This window comes from Cervus elaphus, chromosome 20, assembly GCF_910594005.1.
Source record: "Cervus elaphus chromosome 20, mCerEla1.1, whole genome shotgun sequence".
In the NCBI taxonomy this organism is placed as follows: domain Eukaryota; kingdom Metazoa; phylum Chordata; class Mammalia; order Artiodactyla; family Cervidae; genus Cervus; species Cervus elaphus.
Genome location: NC_057834.1, coordinates 68,935,890 through 68,963,646, shown reverse-complemented (window position 1 = coordinate 68,963,646; position 27,757 = coordinate 68,935,890). Strand labels below are relative to the sequence as shown.

General features: G+C 34.9%; 1 protein-coding gene across 2 annotated transcripts in view; it reads right to left on the bottom strand.

The window, feature by feature from the left end:
- Positions 1 to 27,757, bottom strand: part of DPYD (dihydropyrimidine dehydrogenase) — an 880,709-nt gene that overhangs the window by 409,093 nt on the left and 443,859 nt on the right. The window lies entirely within an intron of this gene.

The window sequence follows — 27,757 nt, the reverse complement described above, 5'->3', positions numbered from 1 at the left end:
ATCTAGAGATAATTTAAAAGAAAGATCAAGGAGACAATAAACAAATTTTTTTAAAAACTCTAAAGGACAGATTAGTTGGCTTTTCTAACAAAAACTTCAATAAAAAATTTTAAAGAGGTGGAAAATTTATAAGAGATTTAAGAGAAACATCGAACAACTGCTATTTAGGGATCTTATTTGGATATACTAATTCAAATAAACAAACAAAATTAAAAACAAACAAGAAACTAGATATTTTATAATACTAAGGAATTTTAAAATTATTTTTAGTTGTTATTCTAGTATCATTTTCATTTTAAAAGTGTTTTTGGACATATATTGAAATATTTACCAATTAAATCATAAAACAACTGATATTTACTTCAACCCAAAATAGGAAAAGTGGTGAGGTAAAAATGGATGAGAGTTGGCTATAAAGTTGTAAGTATTGCAGCTTGGGGGTGGGCATGTTCTCTACATTTTGAAATTTTCTGTAAGTAAAAGTTTTTAATATGACATGAATACTAAGTTCCATTATCCCTTTCAGACATTCAAAACAGGTTACATAAAAATCTGTATCTAATATTTCAATTTATGTCCCATTTTTATAATTTACATATATATATCAAAAAAATATTTATGTCTATTGTAAATTTAATCTCTATATCATAAGCTAACCACAAACTGACATGACTTACAGGTGAAATGTCCAAAAAATGGTGACAATGACAGGATAATACACTATGTGAGCACATAAAACTTGGCTGAAAAGACAAACCACAACTTCATGAAACTATTTATACCTGCTGATATCAGGAACCTTATTTTTAGGAGAAATTATGATGATGAAAAATGTATTTTTAAGGAACTAATGAGTTTGGGGCATGTGTCACCCTAAAGGGTTAATATCAAAAATATATTAACAGCTCATATAATTCAGTATCAAAACCCAAACAACCCAGTGAAAAAATGGGGAGAACACCTGAATAGACATTTTTCAAAAAAAAAAAAGTTAACAGGCATAGGAAAAAATGCTGAATATTGCTAATTATTAGACAAAAGCAAATCCAAACCATATGAGATAGCATGTCACACTTATCAGAATGGCTGTCATCCAAAAATACCACAAAACAAATGTTTATAAGGATATGGGGAAAAGGGAGCCCTTGTACACTGTTGGTGGTAATTTAAATTAGTGTTGCCACTGTGGAAAATAGTATGGAGGTCCCTATAAAACTAAGTATACAACTACCATATGATCCAGCAATTCCACTTCTGGTTTTATCTGAAGTAAAAGAAAGCACTAATTTGAAAAGATACATGCACCCCAGTGTTCATAGCAGCATTATTTACAGTAGCCAAGATATGTAAGCAACCTAAATGTCCATTAAGAGATGAAGGGATAAAGAAGATGTGGTATATATATATGTATATATGTATGTGTGTGAGTGTATACTAACAGCGAAATACTATCCATCTATGAATAAATAGTGAAATTTTGCCACTAGCAACAACATGAATGGACCTGGGAGGTATTATGTTTAGTGAAATAAATCAGACAGAGCAAGACAATATCAAAATGTCTGATATTACTAATAAGTCAAATCCAAAAAGCAACAAATGAATATAATGAAACAGGAAAAAAAAAAAAGGTTTGAACCCATGTTCTGACCTTCTCATCAAGGCAAAAGCCCAGTTCTAAAAACTGGGCGAATTTAGTACAGTAAAAGGCAACAAATCAAGACTCAGGAATTCTCAGATTGTCCCTGATGAGTCTATTCCCACCACAACTACATGTGCTAGAACTACTCAATGATATTATCACAGACTTGACCTGAGGTTACTTTCCTGGTTAATACTTTCCTGCTATCACAAAGATGACAAAATGTATCAATAATGATAGTTACCATTTGTTGAGCACTTGCTATGTCATAAACACTTTATAAGGTTTTACTTCTATTTGCCAGTATACTTGACACATGGGTGAACTCAGTAACTTGTAGTTATTACTACTTCATTACAACATGTTTAGAAATAGGAAACTGAAACTTAGAGCTGAAATAACTTGGACTAAGCCCCCTAGCAAATCGGGACATGAAAGGGAAACTTGCTACTGAATACCTGAGGTATAACCATAATAAGTCCTGTTGATGTTTAAATCAACTTAAAAATTCATTCCCAATGGCAGTGCTAGATGAAAAGTTGTTTGGTGAATCAGAAAAGAGAGGAACAATGCTTTATTCATTAATTCACAATGGAACAAAATTTTGATTCGTGCTCTATATACCTAGTGATGTTAACCTTAATATTTTGGGGGCAATTACTAGATGCCAAGAAATGTATCAAATACTTTCATCACTATGCCAAATCAACCACTGTATGATACTGGTTGGGCAGGTCACTAACCTTTCTGAGTCCTTTCTATAAAGTATTGATTCCCTTTCTATAAAGTATTCACAATTGCAGTATCTTTACTAGTACATTATCATCATTATCACTATCATTGACTCTCTGCCTATTCACAACAATTCCTTATGGTTTATACTCTCATCTGCTCTACCCCTTACTAATAGCTTCCCTGAAAGCAAGCATTCTGGGTCTCATCCTCGTCTGCTGTGTGGGACTAATGTTAATACATACTTCATAGGCTTGCTGTGGAGACTTAGTGAGGCAGTTAACCCACAGTTTCTGGAATATAAACCAATAAGAATTGCTTTCAATTGGGTAAACATTTAATGAATTGGAGAATGGAGTAAATATGCATGACTTTACCCCTGAAACCAAAAAGAATTAAACATTACACATACTGCACAATTGTGAGGGCTCACTGCTCTTTTGTGTCATTGTTATTTTTTAAAGTTTCTTTTGATGCCATTTTTAGAGTAACATGATTAAAGAATAAGGGAAGATATTTTATAGTAAAAAAACAATTGATTTTGGAGTTAGATAAATCTGAGTAAGAATTCTGGCTTCATGATTTAATAGCTATGTGACCCTGAATAGTTTACTTACTTCTCTGGGATTCTGATTCCTTCATCATAGGATTATGAAATAATGTGGGAAGATATTGCATTCTCATTTCTAAGATTTATCATGATGATTAAATCAGATGATCAATGTCATAAATTATTTCAGTCATATTTTCCTCTGTATAAAGTTTTTAGAGGAAGGTAGGAGATTTGATCCTAGAATTTTGCACCCTCAGATTAAATGTTTTTCTTTCATAGCTGCAACATCAGCAGATTATCCGCCCAAGTATCATAGTAGCACTGCCATTGAGAATGCATTTTCAAACTGGTTGAAACAACAGGACTTATTATGGATATACATGATTATGGATACAGCTCCTGCATTCAGTATTCAGTAGCAGCTTTCCCTTTTATGTCCCAATGCCTCAAAAGGAGCTCTTCTGATACGGTGTTTTTAATTCATTTCCACTCATCAAGGAGGGAATATCAGGTTTTATTTCAAATTTGTGTCATCCCATTGCTGTGTGATACTTGACATCACAAAATATGATGCAACTCTTCACATATTAAGCTCAATACAGTCATAAATTTGCACTCCAAGCCCTCATTGACTTCAATAGAGCTTCGACTTGTAGAATGATTACAGATCAAGGCGTTTTGATATAATGTAATTTTTAAGTAGCTTTTTTCCATAAGTAGAAACATGCTGAGAATAGCAAACTACCTGGACAGCATACACACAGCAGTCAGTAATCTCACTCCTTGTCGAAACATTTTCTGTTCATATGGGAGTGTTGACTGTGGTGAGAGACTTAAAAAGATTTTAAGGAAAATCTCTGTAGCCACACTCTCCTCCCTATGAGCATAACACAAATTTGAGGAGCTTCAGGAAAATCCATCCTTATAGAACCATACATTGGATGCTTTATTACAATAAACTGGCTATCACTGGACTGTTGACCTTCTATGCATGCCAGTTACAATGTGTTTTCCTTTATTTTAAATCAGGTTTTGTTTCCAAATGAAGATTTATTTTCCCAGTTGATCATAGTCTGAACATACAGCATAAATCAAAAAGAACACAGTCTGCAAAGATATGTTTCCAGTTCAAGCAGCAATGATCTGCTACTTATAATCCTGAAGACAATAAACAGTTTTATCCAATCAACCAGAGTCTAAAGAAATTCAAAGAATGAAAAGTCTTTGAAATATACAGGCTTTTGGATATCAAATTACCTTTGAAACCCCCCACCCAGAAGTATCTCTAACAAAATCCATTTGAAATACTGCTTCAATATTCTAAAAAATCAATAATTTAAACCACAGGTTGAACATTTTTACTGCTTCTACTGCAGACTGTCATTTTTCGAAATGAAAATGCTAATGATACCGAAGGGGAAAGCACTAAGCAGAAGAGATGCATGAATGAAACCTTGGATTGGCTAGACTTGCTGGTTTGATCTCTTTCTCTCTCACTCATCTGTGACAAAATGTCTTTTAAAATCAACAACTTTCATTTTGGTGTTTCTAAAAAAATGTACTTTTCTGTTGTACATTATATTCTTGTCTATAGGAAGTTAAGGAATGTGCTATAGCAATACATTTTACAGTAAATATGAATACAGAATGTAGTACCAAGTAGGTTCTATTATTTCAGCATAATCTATAATGTCAGGACACCCTTAAAATATTGCACGGAGCACCACGGAGAAGTTAATCCCCTAGTACTAACGGTTTTCATATTCATACACTGTACTAAAACATCAGCAGTGAAGAAAGCCATGGAAATCCAGGGCTCGGGGGAGTTCAATTCGAAAGAAACTTTTTCATTGCCTCTGAAATTATTTGCAGTATTTAAAAACGTTAAGAAATAAAGCAGTGATTCCAGGGTCATCGCCTTCCCTGTGGGGGCACTGGATTTAAATGAGCTCCACTTAACACAAAACTTCACTGGTAAAATGGGTGAATGTTGGAGCTGAGTAATGTTTGTCCAAGAACTGGGAATTCACAGTATATAAAACAACTTACTGGAACAAGAGCCAGAGAGATAAAACCAACAAAAAGAGGATGACCCGTGAATAGTCAAACGTGATCCTGAGAACAATGGAATTTAAGAGGGAGTAATCGTGTCCCATAAATAAGATAGCTTAAAAGAAGCCAATAGTAAATCCTTTAATAAATTTCTCACTTCTTTTCTAAAAACTTGTAGCAATTTAAATTCAACCATATAGCTAAATCAGGACAAATATATTATTGACCAGTTTGTGTCAAATGATAAATTACATCATGTTGCCACCTGAAAGGATAAAAAAAAGTCCTAACTTGAAGAAGAAGAGAACAGAGGAGAGGACTCTGGCCTTTGCTGAGTGGTAACTGTGTCTGTGGCAGTGAAATATGACTGCAGGAGACACAACAAGGGAACTCGGAAACTGTTAAGCTAATATATACACACCACTATATATAAATGAGATAAACAACAAGAACCTACTGAATAGCACAGGGATCTATATTCAGTATCATGTAATAACATATAATGGAAAATAATCTTAAAGAGAATATATATACATATATAACTGAATTACTTTGCTATACACTTGAAACTAATAATACACAATATTAATTTCTCAGAGAGACATAAATCTGGTACTCAGGTAACTCTAAAAATATTTTAAATGTTCTAATCAAACATTTAGCATGGTAGAGGAGAAAAGAGCTGGATAATAGCTCACTCACTTCATTTTACAAGGCTACACAGTGTGTTGAAATTTCATTGCAATTTTTGTCTTTTTCCTATTAAAGCAGGTAGTTCTAGAGTTCCAGTGGTTTATGGGAACACAATTTTAAGGGAGTTAAGTTTTAAGGGAATTTTAAGGCTAAATTAAGTTTCTAGTAAGGGATATAATGGGGAGGGCTCTTCAGATGGGAACTGGCTGCATGAACAAGTGCTGGGGGAACACGAGGGTGCCCTCAGGCAGGTGTGGCTATAGCAGTGAACAGTCTATAAATCTTGTGTACAAGCACAGTCTGGAGACTGGATAATAAAAAGAACACACAGGGTTTCAGAAATTGTACAATGCTACAAAGGGAACACTGCTATTTTAAAAAATCTGTTACTAAACCTCCTTTTGTGAAACGGTGGAGTGGACATCTTAAGGCAAACAAAAAGCCGGGTTAAGATGATAGAGGACTTTGCACAACATGCTAAGGAGTATGAACTTTCTCCTACAGGTAGACAGAGTAGTGACATGCCAAAATCTACTTTAGGTGGGTAAATTTGGTTGAAAATAAGTACATTAATTTCTGTTGGGAAACACCATGGAAATTAGACCTTTTAAGGGGTTCATGAAATGATCAAAGTGAAGACAAATGAGCCTTGAACAAGGAAAGCTAGTGCAGAGATGTAAGATACATGTGTATAGAGTGTTCTGGATTTGGAAAATGATTCTATGGGAATAGTCAATACTTCCTTTGAGAAAGAAGGAGAGAAAGAAGGAAAGAGAGGGAGAGAAAGAGAGACAGAGAGAGACTGATCAGTTCCCACATCTCAATAACCTGTGAAAATGTTTTCCTTGCCTTTCTCTGTGTTCTCTCTCTCCCTCAAAGAAAGTTAAGAGTCAAAATGTAAATATGGACTTAAATGGATGAAGAGTTCTGTTGCTGGTACTTTATTCACTTGTGTACCCAAAGTTTTAATAAGTTTCCCTTCCTAAGCTGCATACGAGTTATTTGTTCCATTGTTGATTTTATTATCATTGATTATACTATTATTACCTTAGTATTTGAATATGTGAAGTGCTGTAAGACAGTTTGTTAACAATTTGTCACAACACCTCTGCTGGGTGGCAGGATGACACATATCATTATCATTATTATTAAGATTTATTTTTACAGCTGGTACCATGATAAATGATTTACAGATAAACACAGCAATACTCAAGTTATTTATATCAAGTTAATTAATCATATCGATTTAAAATCCTGTTCTGTTACTTAACTTTTCCCCTGTACTTGTTAGCTTTAGATCTAATTTTGGAGTAATTATATTGAGTTCAAACTTTCAAACTCTACATTAATACCTATATCTCATCTGAAAAATCATTAACATTTTCAGTTCAATTTTAATAACTGCAGTTCTTCTAGTAGGGTGACCTTTTCTTTCCAAATATTTGAAGTAATTAAGCTGGAGAATGAAAGTACCCACTGACAATTTTCTTTTGCTGTTGAAAAATCCTACTTCAGTGACTGGCACAGAACAGAGAAACCAGGTTTTTCTCTTCGCTTCCTTTGTGAATGGCACAACCATAAACAGCTGCAAAGTCAGAGATCCAGGAGTTGTTCTTACCTTGTCCCTCCCCATCGCTGGCTTCATGCTATCAATCACCAAGGCTGCTACTGTAGTTTCCTTTATATATACTAAATAAGTTGGCATTACTAGTCTACATCCATGGACCAATACCATTTCTTCCCTAATAGAATGCTCCTATAAATTACATGAAATCTGGAAGCTCCTTGTCATGTTCCTCCCTATTCTACCTTCAGTGCCCAAGTACAGTGCTTGGAAATAGAGTACTTGTTATAAGTATTTGTGGACTGAATATATTGATCCTCCCACACTTGCATGGCTATTTTCTAAAAACTGTCTGCCTAGTACTAGAGAAATCTTTCCAAAAAAATAAACCACATCTGATCTTGTCATTTTCACATGAAGTCCATCCGTTATCCTTTAAGAAAAAAAAATTATAAACTCTTCCCCAATGAACAAACAAGGCCCTTTATTACCTGATTCTAATTTAACCTGCCTATTCTCACTATATCATCCCTGTGAGGAAGCTCAACCCTTCCTTCTACTTCTACTGGGCTTTCTCTCTCTACTTGACTTTGTAGACGCTACTCATGCACAACATGTTCCCTTTTCTTCTGACAGTTACTATTCAGAACTCCTCTTAAATATCATCTTTTTTTCTAATGACATCCCTTTCTTCCAATCTTGATCTGGCATTTTTCTAGTTCCCTGTTTCTACCTCTCTAATCATGCTTTACAAAGTGTGTGCACTGGATACCAGTGTATCTCACCACCAGATGTTAAATTCTCTGAGAGCAAGGGTAGTGTAATAGTTCAACAATTTGCAATCCTTAAAAAATGAACAAAGAACTACAGAGATAATTTAATTCTATTAAAAATACAGTGCTAAATAGGGAAATCTACTCAATGCGTTGTGGTGACCTCAATGGGAAGGAAATATAAAAAAGAGGGGATACATTTATACATATAACTGATTCACTTTGCTGTACAACAGAAATCAAAACAACATTGTAAAGCAACTAATGTCAATTAAAAAATTTAAAGATACAGTGCTAAGAGTGCCAAATACACGGTTTGAGACTGCCCTATACTATCTACATGAACTAGAACAAAGCTGGTAACTAATTAATTTGAGACTAATTCTCCTCATCTGTAAACCGGAGCTCTTAGACTGGAGTTATAGCTAAGGTAAGTTTTTTGTTGTTGTTGTTTTAACTCTCATGATCTGTGCTGCTGTAACTAGACTGAGAAAATTACCAAGTAGGGCAGCAAAAGCAGGGAAAAACATTTGATCCAGACTCCTAGAGTAATATTCTTTAATCTTGCTATCAAGAGTACATTAAATGTTTCTCCTTAGGTGTCTAATTTTGTAAGTTAGGCTCATAATTTAGCTTGGAATATTTATTCATTTCCTTGAACTACATAAATGACCAAATAATGAGACTACTCTTTGAGTATATGGCTTCCTGTAACAGTATCTCCCACAGGCCAGGGGTCCATATGAACTGGCTACTCTTTACAGGTTGCCTTCCAACCTCCACCCTAAACTCTTATTTTCAGACCTGCTCTCACTTTATGCCTCCAGTGAAAGTGCATCAACCTTTCTTAATGACCACACTTTGAAGATCAAGAGAGAAGAATGAAAAATGGCAGCTATGTTAACAGCTAGTTATAATAATTAGCTGTCATGGTGACATGTTATTAAGAATATTAATGCAATTATAAGGCCTTCATACTTTTACTATTTTAGTTACCAATTATATTAGAAGTCAATATCACAATGAGAAAAAACTTCAAACTCATTCTGATGGCTGTAATAAAAAAAGACAATCAACAATGTTGATTAGTGTGTGAAGATATTAGAGCCTTCACACACTGCTGGTGGGACTGCAAATTGGTGAAGCTATTTTGGAGAAAAGTTTGGTGATTCAATGAAACTTAAACATAGAGTCACCATATTACTCAGCAATTCTACTCCTAGGTATATTCACAAGAAAATTGAATACATACATCCACTTAAAAACTTATACATGAGTGTTCAAGAAAACAGTACTTGTAGTAGGCAAAAAAGCAGAAAAAAAGATTCTAAATATTCATGAACCAATGAATGGATAAACAAGATATTAATATATTCACAGAAAAGAATGTAGTTTGGATATATGCTACAACATGAATGATATCTTGAAAATATTATGCTAGATAAAAGCAACTAGACACAAAAGGTAACATATTGTTTGATTCCATTTATACAAAATGTTAAAAATAGACAAATCAATGGAGAGAGAATGCATATTACTGGTCTCCAGGGACTGAGGGGTGGGAGGGATAAGAAGCAATTGCTAACAGGTATAAAGTTTCTTTTCTGGAGTGATGGAAATGCTCTGAAATTAATTAGACAGTGGTGATGGTTATGAAATTATGTGAGTACATCAAAAATAAGAAAATACATATTTTTAAAGAGTAAACTTTATGATGTATAAATTGCAAAAGAGAAAATCTATAATGAAGTTGATAGCTAAGATTCCTAAATACAGTATTTCTTTACACTGATATTTTAATTGCAGAGATAAAACTTTCCAAATAATTAAAAAAGAAATGGTGATTACATAACACACACAAATATCTAGGCATATAAAATATACACACATATTTTATATACTATATACATGCCAAAGCAAAGTATTATAAGTTCTCAGCAGATAACTACATGATATCAGGATATGTATAATTTATTCCTGTGTTAGCTATATATAAATGGAGACTACCTAGCTTTTGAAATAACAGAAAAAACATTGAAATTTATATATAAACATAAAGGAGGAACTTATTTTGAAGCTTGCTCTTTGTAAAGAGTGCTCTTTAAAACTTTATCTAGAATGACAGACAGATATACTTGATTTCTTTTTATGCAAACTTATCTCACTAACAATAAATAAATTTTTATACTACTGTCTAAAGAATAAAATGAAAAACTGAGTAAATCAAAAAGTAGAATGGTTGGTGTTTGAAACACTGACCTCTATATGATTTTTCTCCCTAAGGAGATTTAGTTTTAAATAAGCAATTTCAATGTTTAGCCTTGTATTCCTTTGGTAAATTCACTTTTCTTCTATCTTGTATAATTTCTTTATAAAGACTTCATAACCTAAGACTCCATATGAAATGAATATGATTTTTCTTTACCCTTGAAATAAAGAATATTATTATATCTTTTTTATATTTGTGACTTAATATTTTAAGGTATCAGTTTAAAACAGCTTGAAAAACATCTTTTTGTTAAAGTAGCAAAATTTTTCAGTTGTCATGCAGTTCAGTTCAGTCGCTCAGTTATGTCTGACTCTTTGCAAAACCATGGACTGCAGCACCCCAGGCTTCCCTGTCCATCACCAACACCCGGAGCTTACTCAAACTCATGTCCATCAAGTCGTTGATGGCATCCAACCACTTCATCCTCTGTTGTCCCCTTCTCCTCCTGCTTTCAATATTTCCCAGCATCAGGGTCTCTTCCAATGAGTCCATTCTTTGCATCAGGTGGCCAAAGTATTGGCGTTTCAGCTGCAGCATCAGACATTCCAGTGAATACTGAGGACTGATTTCCTTTACAATGGACTGGTTGGATCTCCTTGCAGTCCAAAGGACTCTCAAGAGTCTTCTCCAACACCACAGTTCAAAAGCATCAATTCTTCAGTGCTCAGCTTTCTTTATAGTCCAACTCTCACATTCACACATGACTACTGGAAAAGCCATTGTTTTGACTAGATGGATGTTTGTCCACAAAGTAATGTCTCTGCTTTTTAATATGCTGTCTAGGTTGGTCACAGCTTTTCTTCCAAAGAGCAAGTGTCTTTTAATTTTATGGCTGCAGTCACCATCTGCAGTGATTTTGGAACCCCCAAAAATAAAGTCTCTCACTGTTTCCATTGTTTCCCATCTACTTGCCATGAAGTGACTGGACTGGATGCCATGCTCTTAGTTTTCTGAATGCTGAGTTTTGAGCCAACTTTTTAACTCTTTTTTTCACTTTCATAAAGAGGCTCTTTAGTTCTTCTTCTCTTTCTGCCATAATGGGGTGCCATCTGCATATTTGAGGTTATTGATATTTCTCCCGGCAATCTTGATTCCAGCTTGTGCTTCATCCAGCCTGGCATTTCACATGATGTACTCTGCGTATAAGTTAAATAAGCAGGGTGACAATATACAAACTCCTTTCCTGATTTGGAACCAGTCTGTTGTTCCATGTCCAATTCTAACTGTTGCTTCTTGACCTGCATACAGATATCCTTTGACGTACTCCTTTCCAGATTTGGAACTAGTCTGTTGTTCCATGTCCAATTCTAACTGTTGCTTCTTGACCTGCATACAGATTTCTCAGGAGGCAGGTAAGGTGGTCTGGTATGCCCATCTGTTTCAGAATTTTCCACAGTTTGTTGTGATCCACACAGTCAAAGACTTTGGCTTAGTCAATAAAGCAGAAACAGATGTTTTTCTGGAACTCTCTTGCTTTTTTGATGATCCAGCAGATGTTGGCAATTTGATCTCTGGTTCCTCTGCCTTTCTAAATCCAGTTTGAACATCTGGAAGTTCATGGTTCACGTAATGCTGAAGCCTGGCTTGGAGAATTTTGAGCATTACTTTACTAGCGTGTGAGATGAGTGCAATTGTGCGGTCATTTGAGCATTCTTTGGGATTGCCTTTCTTTGGGATTGGAATGAAAACTGACCTTTTCCAGTCATGTGGCCACTACCAAGTTTTCCAAATTTGCTGGCATACTGAGTGCAGCACTTTCACAGCATCATGTTTTAGGATTTGAAATAGCTCAGCTTGAATACCATCACCTCCACTAGCTTTGTTTATAGTGATACTTCCTAATGCATCTGTGATGCATGTAACTCCAAAGTTAATTTTAATTCAAAGATATTTTTCAGAGTATATAAGGTATATTTTTTCTTTTTATTTAAAAACATATAGCATAAACACAACTTCAAATCCTCCATGGAAAACAGTGAGAATAAAAACATCCACATTCATTTAATCAGATGCATGAAAGTGAAAGTGAAGTCACTCAGTCACGTCTGACTCTTTGCGACCCCATGGACCGTAGCCTACCATGCTCCTCCATCCACTGGATTTTCCAGGCAAGAGTACTGGAGTGGGTCGCCATTTCCTTCTCTAGAGGATCTTCCTGACCCAGGGACCAAACCCGGGTCTCCTGCATTATAGGCAAATGCTTTACCGTCTGAACCACAAGAATCAGATGCATATGTGTGGTTTATTTGCTAAGAAATCAGGAAAATAAACGTTGACACTATAATTTAATCAAGGGCTTCTTATCTTTCAAAAATCTGGTTTTGAAACACTTAAAATTTTATCTTTCTTTATTAACATTAAAGTATAAATACAAGATTTATTGTGCATCTGTAACCTTTTGCTTCAAATGCAACCTAATGTTTTATTCAAAATCTTATTTCAAAATCCTCAAAGATGTTGGAATCTAGAGGCAAATGGCAGAAGCAATCATTTGCATTCAGGTCTCTTTTAAAGGGGAGATGTATGTGTATACCTCACTTCATTTATAAAGGGCCTATATTTTTCAAAGCATTAGTTTAATTTACTTACAAGGAGAATTTTCATGTTTATATTTCAACCACAGATAACTTTCTGAAATGAAAAGTTATATTTCCTCAGCTATAAAGGACAATAGCAACAAAACACATTTCTAGATCTTTTACTTTTACTTTTAAAGTACTAAAATTTTTCGTAACTCCTCCAGCACTGCTCACATGCATTTAGAAATGAAATACATATAATTTGATATTAGATTACTCTGTTCTTACATTTTACTAAATTTAAGCAAAATCCATTTGCATGGTAAAATTGCATAAATAATAAAACTGAAATTCTACCACTACAAATAATATTTTTATTTATTTAAAGCATTATTCAAACTTGTATCTGTAGTATGTCTACTATTTTATGGTTCTTGGTGATGCATAAACAAAATATTAAATAATTCACCCAAGATTCGATTCCAAATCTTCCATCAGTCATATTTCCTATTTTTTATGTTATCATAAAGAGGCATTTTTTTCCTTATATATGTGGGATTTTTTTGGCACATGATATCAAATAACATATGTTAAAAGGAGGAACTGTAAAAACACAATGTGTACATTAATATAATGTGATTATAGAGCTGATAACTTCCAAGCAAGCAGCATATTTACATGTTGAAGCACATTTTAAGCTTTCCTTGACTCACATAATTTAGGTTTCAAATATATTTCTCAATTGCTCACTGCAGAATAGCTGCAGAACTGCAAGAAAACTTTCGTATAAAAATGAAAGCCCTTTTGTTTCCACAGAAACCCTTTTTCTGTCATCCACTGGCAGTGAGTTTTCCAGTCATGTTCTCTGCCAGTCCTTACCAGTTTGCCAATTACACAAGCTGCTTCCCAGACATCAGACACAAATTCCATAAGACTGCTGTGCAAGCGTACCCTAATTAACCATCAGCTTAATTAGACAATTTACTGTGTAATTAGCAGGCAATTAGTCAACACCTCTCAGATCTTATTGACTGCTGTGACAGCCTTTCTGTCTCTCCACATTCCAACACACAGCAGCGACCATGTTCCAGCACTCTTCAACCCACGAAGACACGGTTCTGGATGGAGAGGTGGGTGATATTATATAACAAGGGAAAAAATCAATACGGAGTCTGTCCAATTATTGAACTGTTCATAAACGTGTCTTCTTTTAATACTGGAAGTTCAATGTTAAAGATATTTAAGTAGCCACTCCAAAAATGGTTTTAGAGCCAACTTCTTACATCTTATTTCATGTTTTAATGTAAAACACTGTAAATTACATGTACTATGAATTATGCTCCATGATTGACTATGCCTGTAATAATTTGAGTGAATTTTCTGCTCTGTGTGTAAGAGAAAACTACTCGATTAAATTCCATTTATGTTATTAGCAGTTACAGACACGAACCCCACACATACTAACAGAATGCATTCTAGAGTTGGGAAGCATTTTCTAGTTCTCAGTGAATTATGAACAGGTTCAGGAATCAGGAGGGAATCACATCTTGGTGTTTTAACATTTATATGAACACATTAATTTTTACATGAAAAAGCATTTTAAAAAATGTTTTTCTCTGAGCCCATGTGTATGTCACATAACATCCACTGCTCTTTGCAGGGCAATTTCTGACCCTTCTAAAAAACTTTGCCTTTTCTGGGGATTTTATGATTAGAAACTAGTGAGATTCCAACAGCCATAAGAAACAACAATTCTTTACCTTTTTTTCTTTTCAGAAATATTAAAGATGAAGTTTTGGGGATGATTTAAAAGTCACAAAATCTTTTGCCATTGGAAAGGAGCAGAAAGGAATAATATGTGACCATTCCTTCATAATTTAGTTGGTTAGTTGTCATCTACTTTTTCTGTTATCTGATAAACTATAATAAACCTAATGTACTTATTATGACAAATTTTTTTCTATATTATTTACATTTTCCCATTAGCAAAGCTTTTCTCTTTCTTTCTTTTTTTTTTTTTTTTAATGGAAGGGCCCAAAAGTTCTAGGCAAGAAGAACAATTAGTGAAAAGCCATAGGTAAGAATGAAGTTGTCTCACTGGAGAAATCTAGAAAAGGATGTTGTGGCTATAGCTTAACTGGTAAAAGTAGAATGAGATGAGGTCTGAGAGACAGGCAGAACCTATATGATGACGTGATCTGTACAAGAATTTTGGATCTTAGTTAAGAGCTATGAAAGCCATTAGAATGTTTTAAGCAAAGGAGTGGCATGGTGTGACTTAGGTTGTAAGAAACCAGTTAGCCTACAGTATGGAGGAGACCGTTTAGCCTATGGTATGCAGGCTGGCATGCAGGAAAGGCAGGAGGAGAAGCAGACAGGCTCTTGTAGGAAACGAGCAGTATTTCTGTGAGAAATGATGGCGGCTCAGATGTGGGTACCACTATTGGAGATAACCCCTTCAAGGAGATGGGCAAAATTATAGTGATTTTCTATGCTTTAATAAATGATTACATAACTATTAATTTTTTAGTTTGGCTTGCAGATGGTAATAATAATTGCAACTCTTACTGACATGGTGTTTCACATGTTACAAATCATTTTTTATATCTACTATTTTTTTTTAATTCAAACTGAGCTTCACTAGAAAACCATAAAAAAGGGAAAACAAAGGCTTTGCTGAAAACTGACTAACTGCAAGGTTCTCTAGAATGCTTCCACTCACCTTTCCTTCCTCTCCTTCGCTTGAGCCCACACTTACATTGCTGTCTTACAGCTCTCCCAGCCTTCTCTACCTTCATTCATATTTTCTCTCACAGGTATTTCACCTAATAACTTTCTAACACGTTTAATCCCATTTCAGCAACTCTTTTGTGGAAGATCTGGACTAAAACAATTCTGATGCCATGTGAAACAGAAATAATCAATTAAGTGACAACCACAGCATCTAGAAAAATTTCTCAATATGAAAGAAATTTTGTAAAATTTAAGAGATTTTTGTAATTTATTTTCACATAATTAATATCATAAAATGTCACAAAGCTTTCACACAATTTAAATTTGGCACAGACTTTAGTAATGCGACTGTGTTGAAGTACAAATTTTGGTTGAGATCTTAAGGGGAATTGAAATAAATTACAAAAATAAATTCCCGTTGAGTAAATTTCCAAGTAGGTGACAAAAATCTGCTTAAGGAATCCTTATACCCTTCACCTTCAACAGAATACAAAAGCATGCTGGAAATTATAATTATTCTTTGGAGGACGTTAATGGTGTATTTTGAGTCTCATTGCCATACCAAACTCCAAGAGAGTAGTTAAAAAGAGACCTTCATAACACTTGATATGTGTTCCCTCAACTTTATTTCTCTTTCGAAGGGTGAAAGCATAATGCATGGTGTCCGACTCCGTTTGGTATGTCTGAAGGGTAAAGCCTGAGTTGCCTGCATTAGAAAGATGAGCTATGGGAGATGCAACTCTACCTTGACCAGTCTGTAATCCTAGGATTTGTCAGGGCAAAGGCAATATGCAGCAGTTTAGGAACCCTATAAAATAAGGCAGTGTGAGGCCACTTAAGCTCTATTCAATGAGGACACCTAGAAAGGCAAAGAGTTCTCAGCAGAGAAGAGTTAATGAATGGGCTCCCAGGAGTTGTGCAGGGAGTAAGCAATAACCAAAGACTCAAAGAACCGTTGCTGTGCTGTGCTTAGTCACTCAGTCATGTCTGGCTCTCTGTGATCCCATGGACTGGGAGCCGCCAGGCTCCTCTGTCCATGGGATTCTCCAGGCAAGAATACTGGGGTGGGTTGCCACGCCCTCCTCCAGGGGATCTTCCTAACCCAGGGATCGAACCCAGGTCTCACATGTTGCAGCAAATTCTTTACCATCTGAGCCACCAGGGAAGCCCCAAAAGAACCACGGGGGAGAGTATTCCCTAATGACTGGAGGAATTTTTGTAGAACTCAAGTGAGCCTAAAAAGGTATGAGTCCTAAAGAAGAATAATATAGATGTAAAAATTCTATTTATCCAAGAAAATAAAATTATTCATTATGAAGTGAAAGTGAAAAGTGAAAGTCGCCCAGCCGTGTCCAACTCTTTATGACTCCATGGACTATACAGTCCATGGAATTCTCCAAGCCAGAAAACTGGAGTGGGTAGCCTTTCCCTTCTCCAGGGTACCTTCCCAACTCTGGGATCAAACCCAGGTCTCCCACATTGCAGGCGGATTCTTTACCAGCTGAGCCACAAGGGAAGCCCATCGTGAAGTAGTGACATTTAAAAATTTATTCTTCACAATGATGCTTAATGCTATGCTAAATTCTAAAACATATTAGACTAGGGAAATAGTCAATAAGTAGGTATTTTCCAACTCCTTCATTTGGAGCTGCCTTCCAGAGGCTTACGTTTAAGAAAGGAAAAAAGGAACAAAAAAGAATTCCATCTTATTTAATAAATCAATTTTATCAATTAAGTAAAATTTTATAAATGTTTAAAGAATGTAGATAAGATAACCATTGGTCAACACAGTGACAGATGACCTGCATCATCACTGGCCTTTAAATATTAGAATAGGAGAAGAAGTCTTTGTAAGGAGGAACAGTAAAATTAAAGGGTAGATAATGGAAACATAAACCCCATGACTAGAATGGATTAATCAGAAAAGAGAGACTTTGTCTGTTTGGGAGGGGAAGTGGAAGTGATTACTGAAATGGTGAATGGAAGTTACATCATGATTAATAGTGACTTCCAAACTGAATTACACAATTCCTCTGCTTAAACCCCTTCAGGTCCCTGTTGTCTATACAGTCACATTTAAATTTACAGCACAACAGGCTTTTCTCATAGTCACCACAGCTACTTATACCACCTTGCAAAACATGCTGAATCTCACTTAAGATTCAGCCGCTGAAACTTAAATATGCTTGGCACACTCAAGACCATGGATGTCCATGTGCTATTCCTTCTGCCTAGAATAAAGATACAGCTCAAATGTGAAGTCATTTTTCTTTTTAAAAAAGCAAAATACTTATTTTGAAGTCACATTTTTAGTCTAAGAATCTCTGCTGTCTTGTGTCAACATTTAGTCCTGCATCTTTGGTGCATATTCTGAACAAGTTTAAATTTTCTAGAGCAAAACCATTTACACACACACATATACTCAGACAGGCACACTATATGAATGGCCAGTGCCTAAGAAATGTATGCTGAGTGAATAAGATTAAAAAAAGTGTAAATAAAGACAATTAACAGCAGCTCTCAGAATACATCTAGTCTAGTCCATATACCCAAAAGTGACACTTATGACACTTTTAGATAAATTTTAACTTTAATAGAGGGTGAATTTGGCAGAAACTAATGATAAATTGTTCCAAACATATGGGATATTGTGTGAAAATGTGCAAATGAATAAGCAGAGCAGGACAAAAAGGCCAGTGGACTTAGCTGAAATGAAAGAAGCAGATGGGGAAGTCGGGTAAGTAAAGGTAACTGATATATAAAGTGTTGCTGAATGTTTCTCTAAAAAAGCAGCTACCTCCTTAAGCATGTAGTGACACCTTATTTCAGAAATAGTGGTGAATATGAAGCAGTGGATACTGAATATAAAGACCATTACAAGTCATCTAAGAAAAAGATGCATAAATACAACTATAATTTAAAACTGAACAAATTCTTATAAAATAACAAAATAGCCAATGCAGACATGTTTTTAATAAAAATTTGAAAGTGAGGTAATCACTTGGCTTTTATATTTAAAGTTTTGTTTTAAATGAAGGATTCTTGACTGGAAAATTACATGGATGGAGGAGCCTCGCTGGCTACTGTCCATGGGTTTGCAAAGAGCTGGACATGACTGAACAACTAACATACTTAAATGAAGGATAAAGAGTATCCTTATGTGGTATGACAAGCCTCTTGTTAAAAATCAAGAAAGAAAATACAAATCCAAGGAGGGTATTATGGAATTCAAGTCATCTTAACTTTAACCAAGACTGTATCATTCAAATACACCTAGAATATGGATATTTTTCAGCTAGTTAAATTTAAAATCTGCAATTGAGATTGAGACAGGATGAACATGAAATCAGTTTCCCAATAGCAGGATTATACTTTGAGAAAATTTCCGTTAGCCATAATTATGAGAATTTTCCATTAACCTTGATGCCATTTGCTTTAAAAAAAAAAAAAGGAACTGAACAAGAGGTATTTTCCACTACGTTAGGTTCTGCTACCAGCTAACTAAGATCAAAATTGTACACGTCAATTTATATTATTAAAAAACCTATTTGAGTCTCACTTTACCCATTCTCCCAAAATGATTAACTAATTAACAAGTGTAAAATCACAGTCTGAAATGGAAAAAAGGTGGAAAAAAGACATAATTATATTGGAAAATTGATTGGTCTCCTTCATAGTCAGCTAGCCCAAATGGTGAAATAGAAAGTAAAAACAAAAAGCTGAGAACACCTGAAATAACTTTAATAATGCACCAGGTTAAAAATACTACTTAGGTTATGATTGAAAGATTTATGCTTAATATTAGAAGTATGTGTGTTAATCTGTTTAGAAACATCACAATCTATATATTCTCTTGAATAAACTAAGCCTGGCATACCTGACATGCCTGAAAATTATTCATTTACAACTTTGGTCTAACTTGCAAGATTTAGCTTCATCACTGCAAGTATAAACAATAATGGGCATGCAATATTCTTTTGTTGTTGGAGAAATCAAGGTTATATCAGAGGAGAGCTTGCTAAATGGTCGTGAAGTGAACACCTGGATGAAAATCTCTCATAGGACTAATACATGTGGACTGCAGCCTTTAAGAAAATGCATTCTTTATAATCTGAGGATGCATCAATTTTACAAATTGTAAATTCTGTCAAATTTATGAATATAATTCATCTAAGTAACAAAGAGCTTCCCTCATAGCTCCGTCCATGGGATTTTCCAGGCAAGAATACTGGAGTGGGTTGCCATTTCATTCTCCAATGTGGTCTCAAAGAGTCAGACAAGACTGAGTGACTTCACTTCAATTCCCTTATAGCTCAGCTGGTAAAGAAACCGCCTGCAGTGCAGGAGACCCTGGTTCAATTCCTGGGTCAGGAAGATCCCCTGGAGAAGGGATAGGCTACCCACTTCAGTGTTCTTGGGCTTCCCTTGTGGTTCAGCTGGTAAAAAATCTGCCTGCAATGAGGGAGACCTGGGTTCGATCCCTGGGTTGACTAACCATGTGAAAATCAAACTGTTACTACACAGAAATCATTGATGGTTTTAGCATACTATAAGTTTCCCAGATGAAAAGTTTATATTGAATGCATTTAAATAATTTTAAGTCCTTACTTAATGTATAGATATATATTAGGAAAGCAATACCATATAGTAAAAACAAATTACTTATGTACTAAATTTAAAGCCAGAACTACAGCAGTGAAAATAATGCAGTGAACTGCTGTTCATTTATTGTTTCACAGATTTTCATGATAAAGTAATTTAGAAATGCAATAATAAAATTGGTTTTGATATAATCTTTTACAAACACAGGTATTCATTGCTCATTAAACTTTCCGAAAGGAGTTATAAGAGTAAATTGTGATTTTCTGTATTGTAATCCAAAGAGAATTAGCTAGGCACTAAAATATTATTGTGTAACTTATTTGTGAAATTCCCCATAACAATGTTAAAGATTATTTTCAGTATTTATAGTCCTGACAGTGTTAGTCTTAATTTTTGTCTGGTTGATAGGTGGTAACAATTTGTGCAAATGCAGGCAACTTCCTCTCAATTAAGATAACGTGGATTGAAACAAGTTTCTGGAAATCCACATGGGAGAACAGACAACTGACATGGTAAAAAGTGTGCAAACCTTATTATGGGAAGGAAAACAGGACTATTTAGAAAGAAAAAAGAAAAGACTTGTGGATAGGACATGAGAGCTGTCTCCAAGTAACTGAAGAGCTGTCATGTGGAATTGTGGTTTAAATTAGAATCCTATAATTATTCATTCATATAACAAGTATGTAGTGCGTCCTTCTTATCTGCCAGACATGGTTCTTGGCACCGGGCATACAGTAGCGAGCAAGAAAGATAACATCTCTCTTCCTATGAAGCTTACTTCAAATGGCTAAAACAGAAAGTAGACACGCGAATAAATGATTAAGAACACGGTAACTTCATATGGTGACAAGCATAGTGAAGGAAGAACAAGCAAGGAAACGTGGGACAGACAGAGATCTGAGTGGTCAGCAAAGAATTCCCTGAGGAAATTTTTCATGTGAAAATGGAAAGAGAAGCAAAAGCAGTTGTATAAAGATGTGAAGGCAGAGCAAACACGAGTAAAACAGCTCTCAGAAATGGAGGAGCTGACCATGTTAGAGGGCAGGAAGGAAGGACAGAATGGTTGGAGAAGGATGGCATAGGAAGACTGGCTTTTCATGAAAACGGATTCCCAGAGGTTATTAATCAATCCATCTCTCCCCCGCCAGCCCCGCCTCTCAAGAACCAAAATGGACATAAACTCCTAAGTGCTACTTTGCTTGAAGCAAGGGGTGGGAGACCCTCGGTGCACATGTTCAAATTAACTGCAAATGCTGATGGAGACAAACTGTCTTCATTTTTGGACAGAATTTATCTAGAGAGCATATATAGAGAAAAGAGTCTGGATCTGTATCAAATAGACGGTGGTTCAAAACAAGGCATGGCAGATTTAAACCGCTGAATGAGAGAAGCCACACCTATGCTCTTGGGTCCTGTTTGAGGACCCAAGAACATGAATGAAGCCATCAGGGACCAGTCAGCCACCAAGAAGGCTGTCAAACAACAGATGCACTGGTGAGAACAAGTGACATATCACATGGGGCAAAAAGAAGCTTACCCAACTGAGCCTTGACCAGATTACCAAACTATAGGATCAAGAGCAGATTATTTGTTGTTATAAGCCACTAAAATATGGGGCAGTTTAATATATAGCAATAAATAAGTGAGACAGAAATGCTTGCTAGTCTAAAACATGGGGCAATGGATTTCAGATTGAGAGGCAGGCAGAAGCCGCTCTTGAAAACTCAGGAATAGTCTGCTAGTAAAGTCTGGAAGAATGCTAGTGGAAGCTGGAAATGCAGTGTGAAAACTGTTATTGGCGACTGGGAAAAGAGTGGACTGTATTATGCAGTGACAGAACAATTGGCAAGAATGTCACTGGTGATAATTCAAAAGACAGAAAATGTACATAATGCATTTGTGGATCTGACTAAAGATATATCTAGACAGAACGCTTTAAGTGTTGGTTATTTCTTCCCAAGTATAATAAGGTACTGTATAGAGAAAAAGAGCCAAAAAGGATATATTTGATTGCTGGCAAACTTAGAGTAAAGCAAATGAGACTAGCACTTGCTGGGTAGGAAAATAAAGCTATTATTTACACTTTATCTCTCCTGGAAGAAGATTTTCAAACTAAGAAATGACTGCAGGGTAAAGATCGCATCAAGAGCTTTGCTATATGATACTTTGTTAGAACCTTACAAAGATTTTGCAGGAGTCCTAGTGGATTCTTTCAAGTAGACAATATCGATTCTAAGAATCTCTAGGATGCTGTCATAGCAGCAAGACATATTCAAAATGGAGAGAAGTCTGTCTCAAAGAATTATGGATGTGGCTCCGGGGCATGATTTGAAAGGTTTTTAAGAGAGTTTTTGGTGACATCACTATGATCTAGGATTAAAATGAATAATTCAAAATAAAGGAAAGAATAAGAATTCCTAATTTCTATGGGCAGAAATATTCAGAAAAGGCTACTCAACTGCCAACATGGGCCATGACTGGTCCTTTCTAAACAAAAGAAAACAAAACAAAACTCAGAAGACAGAATCAACAGCCCAGAAGGTAGGGCCAATAATGGATAGGAACAATGGATTAGGGAATCACTACTTGGGAGTAGAATGGGCTTCCCAGGTGGTGCTAGTGGTAAAGAATCTGCCTGCAATGCAGGAGACCTAGATTCGATCCCTGGGTCAGGAAGATCCCCTGGAGAAGGGAATGGCAACCCATTCCAGAATTCTTTCCTGGAGAATCCCATGGACATGAGATCCTGGCTGGCTACAGTCCATAGTGTTGCAAAGAGTCAGACATGACTGAAGCAACTTAGCATGCATGCATTCAAGAAACAGGTAAATACCATCTGCTCAATGGTGAGAAGAACAGCAAAGTCAAATCACAAAGGGGCATACATGCAGCATGGAAGGATTATTGCAACTGTCTTTATAAACACACTACCTACAGCATGTATGTTGCATCTTGTAACTTGTTTTGTCCCAGAGTGTACAGTGGAAGTGACAGTGTGTGACTTTTAGGTCTCTGTCTCAATGGACCCTGAAGCTTCCACTCTTGCCTTCTTAGAACACCAAGAGGAAAGAGATATTATGAAGAGATGGAGCGGGGGCCAGCCATCTCAGCAATTATAGCAACTTCAACTAGACACATGAGTGGAGGCATCATGCCAGTCCCCAGGCATCCCTCCAATTGACTGCAAAGGCTTGAATGAGCCCAGCAGACATCATGTGATGCACAAGAACTTCCCATATGAGCTCAGCCAAACTGTGTGTGTATGTGTATGTGTTCAGTCATGTCTGACGCTTTGCAACCCCATGGACTCTAGCTCACCAGGCTCCTCTGTCCATGGAATTTCCCAAGGCAAGAATACAGGAATTGGGTTGCCATTTCCTACTCCAGGGAACATTCCCAACCCACTGATCAAATCTATGTCTCCTGCATCCCCTGCACTGGTGGGCAGATTCTTTACCACTGGGCCACCTGGGAAGCTCCTTCAACCAAACTACCAGTATGCATAACTGAGTGAAAAAGCAATTGTTCCAAGGCCTGGGCACCTTATTTAACTTTCTCAGACTAATATAGTTGTTTCTTGAACAATGCAAATTTGAACTACACAGTCTACTTCTTTGCAGAATTTTTTTTTCAGTAATTAAGTACTATAGTACTATATGGGCCCATGGTTGGTCCAATCTGCAGATGTGAAACCACAAATAACAGAGGGTTGAACTATAAAGTTATAAGCAGATTTTCAACTTTGTAGGGGGTCCGTGCTCCTATCACCCATGGTGTTCAAGGGTCCAACTGTATTTCATCTAAAAAAATTTACTATCTATCTTATAGGGATATTATGAAGATTCAATGAATAACTTATGAACAGTATTTGGCAATGTCCACGTCCATACATTCTAAGTACTCAATAGATGGTAGTTAGCAATGTGTATAAAAATAATAATCATAACAACGACCTCCAATTTCAAACCGTAAGTTCAAGATAGTGACACAGAAGCAACCTTGAATAGAGACTGGAGTTGCCCAGGTCAAATTTCTTTTCCCTAGATGGCACTACATTTCCATACTTGTTAGCCTTTCTCTAGGGTATTTATTTACTTGGAAGAGGAAAAAAAAACATTTTAAAATCAACAATTCATTTATGTTAATAAGTTAGATTAATTTATGTCATGATGTCTCCGAGGGCAGAACTATAAAACATGGATGCAACTTGTGAGAAGGCTGGTTTGGGGACAATAAATGGAATATATTTCTAAACTAGCTCTTTCTATAGCTATAGCTGGTGCATTGCTTTAATGATCTAGCATGTTCTGTCACTAAAAGTATTCAAGAACAGTCTACATTTTTTTCTGTCAGAGGTCTTGACACATGAGCTTAGATAATTCAGCCAGGTAATTTTTATTTCCCTTGCTGATACTGTGCGATACTTACACTGTTTTCTCAAAAATTTTCTGCATTTTAAAAGGCTTAGTCAACAACCTGAAACTTAATATGCAATCAATGCATTTAGAAATTCCACTGACATTTTCATTTTTAGACATATAAACATATACTATAAAAACAACCTAGGATATGAAAATTTTAAATTGGCCTTTTCTCCTTTGATTGAGATCAATACTCAGAACAATCAATTTTTTTGTGTTAACTATCTGTTCATATGGCTAGAAAAAAAAAATAAGCTCAATATGCTGTTGCCAAGAAATCTATGTATTCATTTACTAATTCATTTATCCAAAGAATATTTATGAAACATTTATCAAACTCTTGCTATACACTAAGCATTGTGCCCTGTCGTATAAGACTATTTTATGGCAACAGTTACAATCAATACTTTGATGCCAAAGAAATAATGAAGAACCTTAAATATTTCTCAGATTTTAGTTTTCAGTATTTTATGTTGAGAGAAACTCATTATTTGTATATCTATTTACCTGATTATTTGATACTTAAAAAAATAAAATATGCATTCAAGATATTAAAAAATCAATCACAAGTGTACTGTAATATATATATGTGTGTATATATATATATATAAGTATATGTGTGTGTGTATATATATACATAGTTTTTAAATGAACAGAACTTCTGCTTAGGTTTGAATTTGATTTAGGATAGTGGTAAACCCTTCTGAGTTTATCTGCGTAGTTATGAAGATATATACACCCTGCAGTTAGATATTATATATTTGAGTATCTAATATGTTGCTCTAAAAGAAATGAATAAAATAAAATTAACAAAACCAAAGCATGTATCTATTTTCTATCAGTATAATGCAAACACAGGTAAGGAGGTTATTTTATATGAATATTAACAATATCTAATATTCCCAGTTAAACAGAGCATTACATCAGTTTGTTGTGAGAGTTTAGCTTTAATTAAGCTTGACTGATTGATTTCTTTCCTATCTTTTTAAACTTGAACTCAGTATATATTTATATTAAAATTTTATAATTATATTTTAAATATCATTTTATAGTGCTATTTCAAATATTGTCTTTATAAACAGGACTTCAAGAAAAGCAATCTAGGTATTTTGGGACACTCTAAGCAAGTCTGATTTGGGAAGGAAGAATATAGTTAATAAAAGCCAACTTTTATGTTATTTAATACAAAAGGAAACACAGGTCTTTGTTATATATATTTAACTTTAAAAGATTGATCATTTGCCTCGCTAAAGAAAGCACATAAAGCTTCTATACACCTGCACAGTAAAGAATAATAATCTTTCTGTTTACTGAGATATCAACTGGCATTTCACTGTAAGTCAATGGTCTATCGTTGCTATAGCATATTAGACCTCAATCTGGCACCTACAAATGTCAAGAGTACATATATATATATTTATAGGATGAAAATCAAAGCATGCTCCAAACGCTCCAAAAATTAAAAAAAAAAAATGGGAAACAAAGTTCACCTAAACATGCTTGCTAGAGAAATCAGTGTAATATTCAGCTGTCAATCTAGAAAAACAAAGAGGGACCCACACTGTCAGTAGGACAGGATAATAAAATTTCCAGCAGATGTTCAGACAGGGCTCTAATTTTTACTGAACTCCCTTGGTAAGCATTTAATTTCTTTATCATATGCAAGCTTGGCAAATTGTACTTCATCAAAACTGCATTGTGAAATATTAATATTTCATATGATAACAAAACTCCATAGAATAACCTTTGTCATATTAAGAGCATCCAAATTTCAAATGTCAGGACTCTGAATTTTAATACATTTTAAGTAGACTCTTGAAATTGCATACTAAATTATAATGAGGATAATCTAAATTGGTACGCTATAATGTCACACAAATGTGTAGTACATACAATACATGAATAGATGTCTTTAGTAAGAGGCTATGAAAAACACGAGTTGTATACTACAACATTTCACCAATAAGAAAGCACAAAAATCATAGGACAGTACTATATTCAAAACATATTTAATCATTAAACAGAGACAATATAAGAAAACAAAACAAAAAGTAGATCTTCATGATACAAACTATGTTGCAAAATCATGTATGGGAAGTAGTCATTTTTAAAAACAGGCTTACATAAGCCCAAGGTGGCATCCTTATTTATGTCACTACAATCTGCATGAGTGAATTTAAAATAGTTTTTGCACAAATATTTTGTTGTACCCATCATCAAAGTAAGTAAAATAAAGCTTCCTAAAACTCCCTATCATTATGTTTTATGTGCAAATTTAATTTGCATTTGTCCATAACTCTCCTTTTGAAACATCATCACAGACTTCTGAATTGATAAATTAAATTCAAATTGGAAGTCTAGAAGGAAGTTAGCTCCCACATTCATTTCTGCTGGTGATCCTAATGAAGGCAACTGCTCTTAGATTATTGAAAGAGACAGCTTCACAAATCAAATACATAACACCAACGGAGTAAAGACAAATGTCTCTGATTAATCAGAATTCAATTTTTGTAAGCAAATTCGAAGCAAATATTCTTTTTCCTACAATTCGTCACTTATTCCTGATTAGCCACCCATTTTTGTTTACATATAAAATTTTTTCAATAGCATAACTACTCATTAAATGGTATCAGAGATTAAGTTCTTCTCAATGGATTAAACATCAGATTAGAGCTTCTGAGTAATTCTTAAAGGAAGAATTGAAATACAAACAAATATAATGTCAATAGTCTACAAAGCTGTAAACAACTGATTAAGGATATTCTGAAGCTAAATTCAGTATGTCATTTATTTTTACACTTTATTTAACCAAAGAATTTCTGAGAATTCAGCCAATTTATTAAAAAAAATTCCTTTAGCTATTTAAATATAAAAATATTTAGGTAAATTTTTTTCATGCACTAGGTTTCTAACTTTTGAGGATTTCTAGATAATTGTGATCACATTTATACATAGCATCTTGTGAAGCTGTCAGAATGAGACAGCCAAGATGTTTTAGCCATAATAATGCCAGCTATTGATCCTAGTAAGAGGAGAAAGAAGAGAATGTGCTTAATGGGGCATTTTTGTTCTCTATTTGTTTCTTTGCCTAAGGATAAGGCTGATTTAAATAATAATAGTCTTTTCTCAGTCACTAGATTCACACATTCTTATACATTAATTATTACTAACTACCAATGAGTATTAAATATACCAATAGGTGTA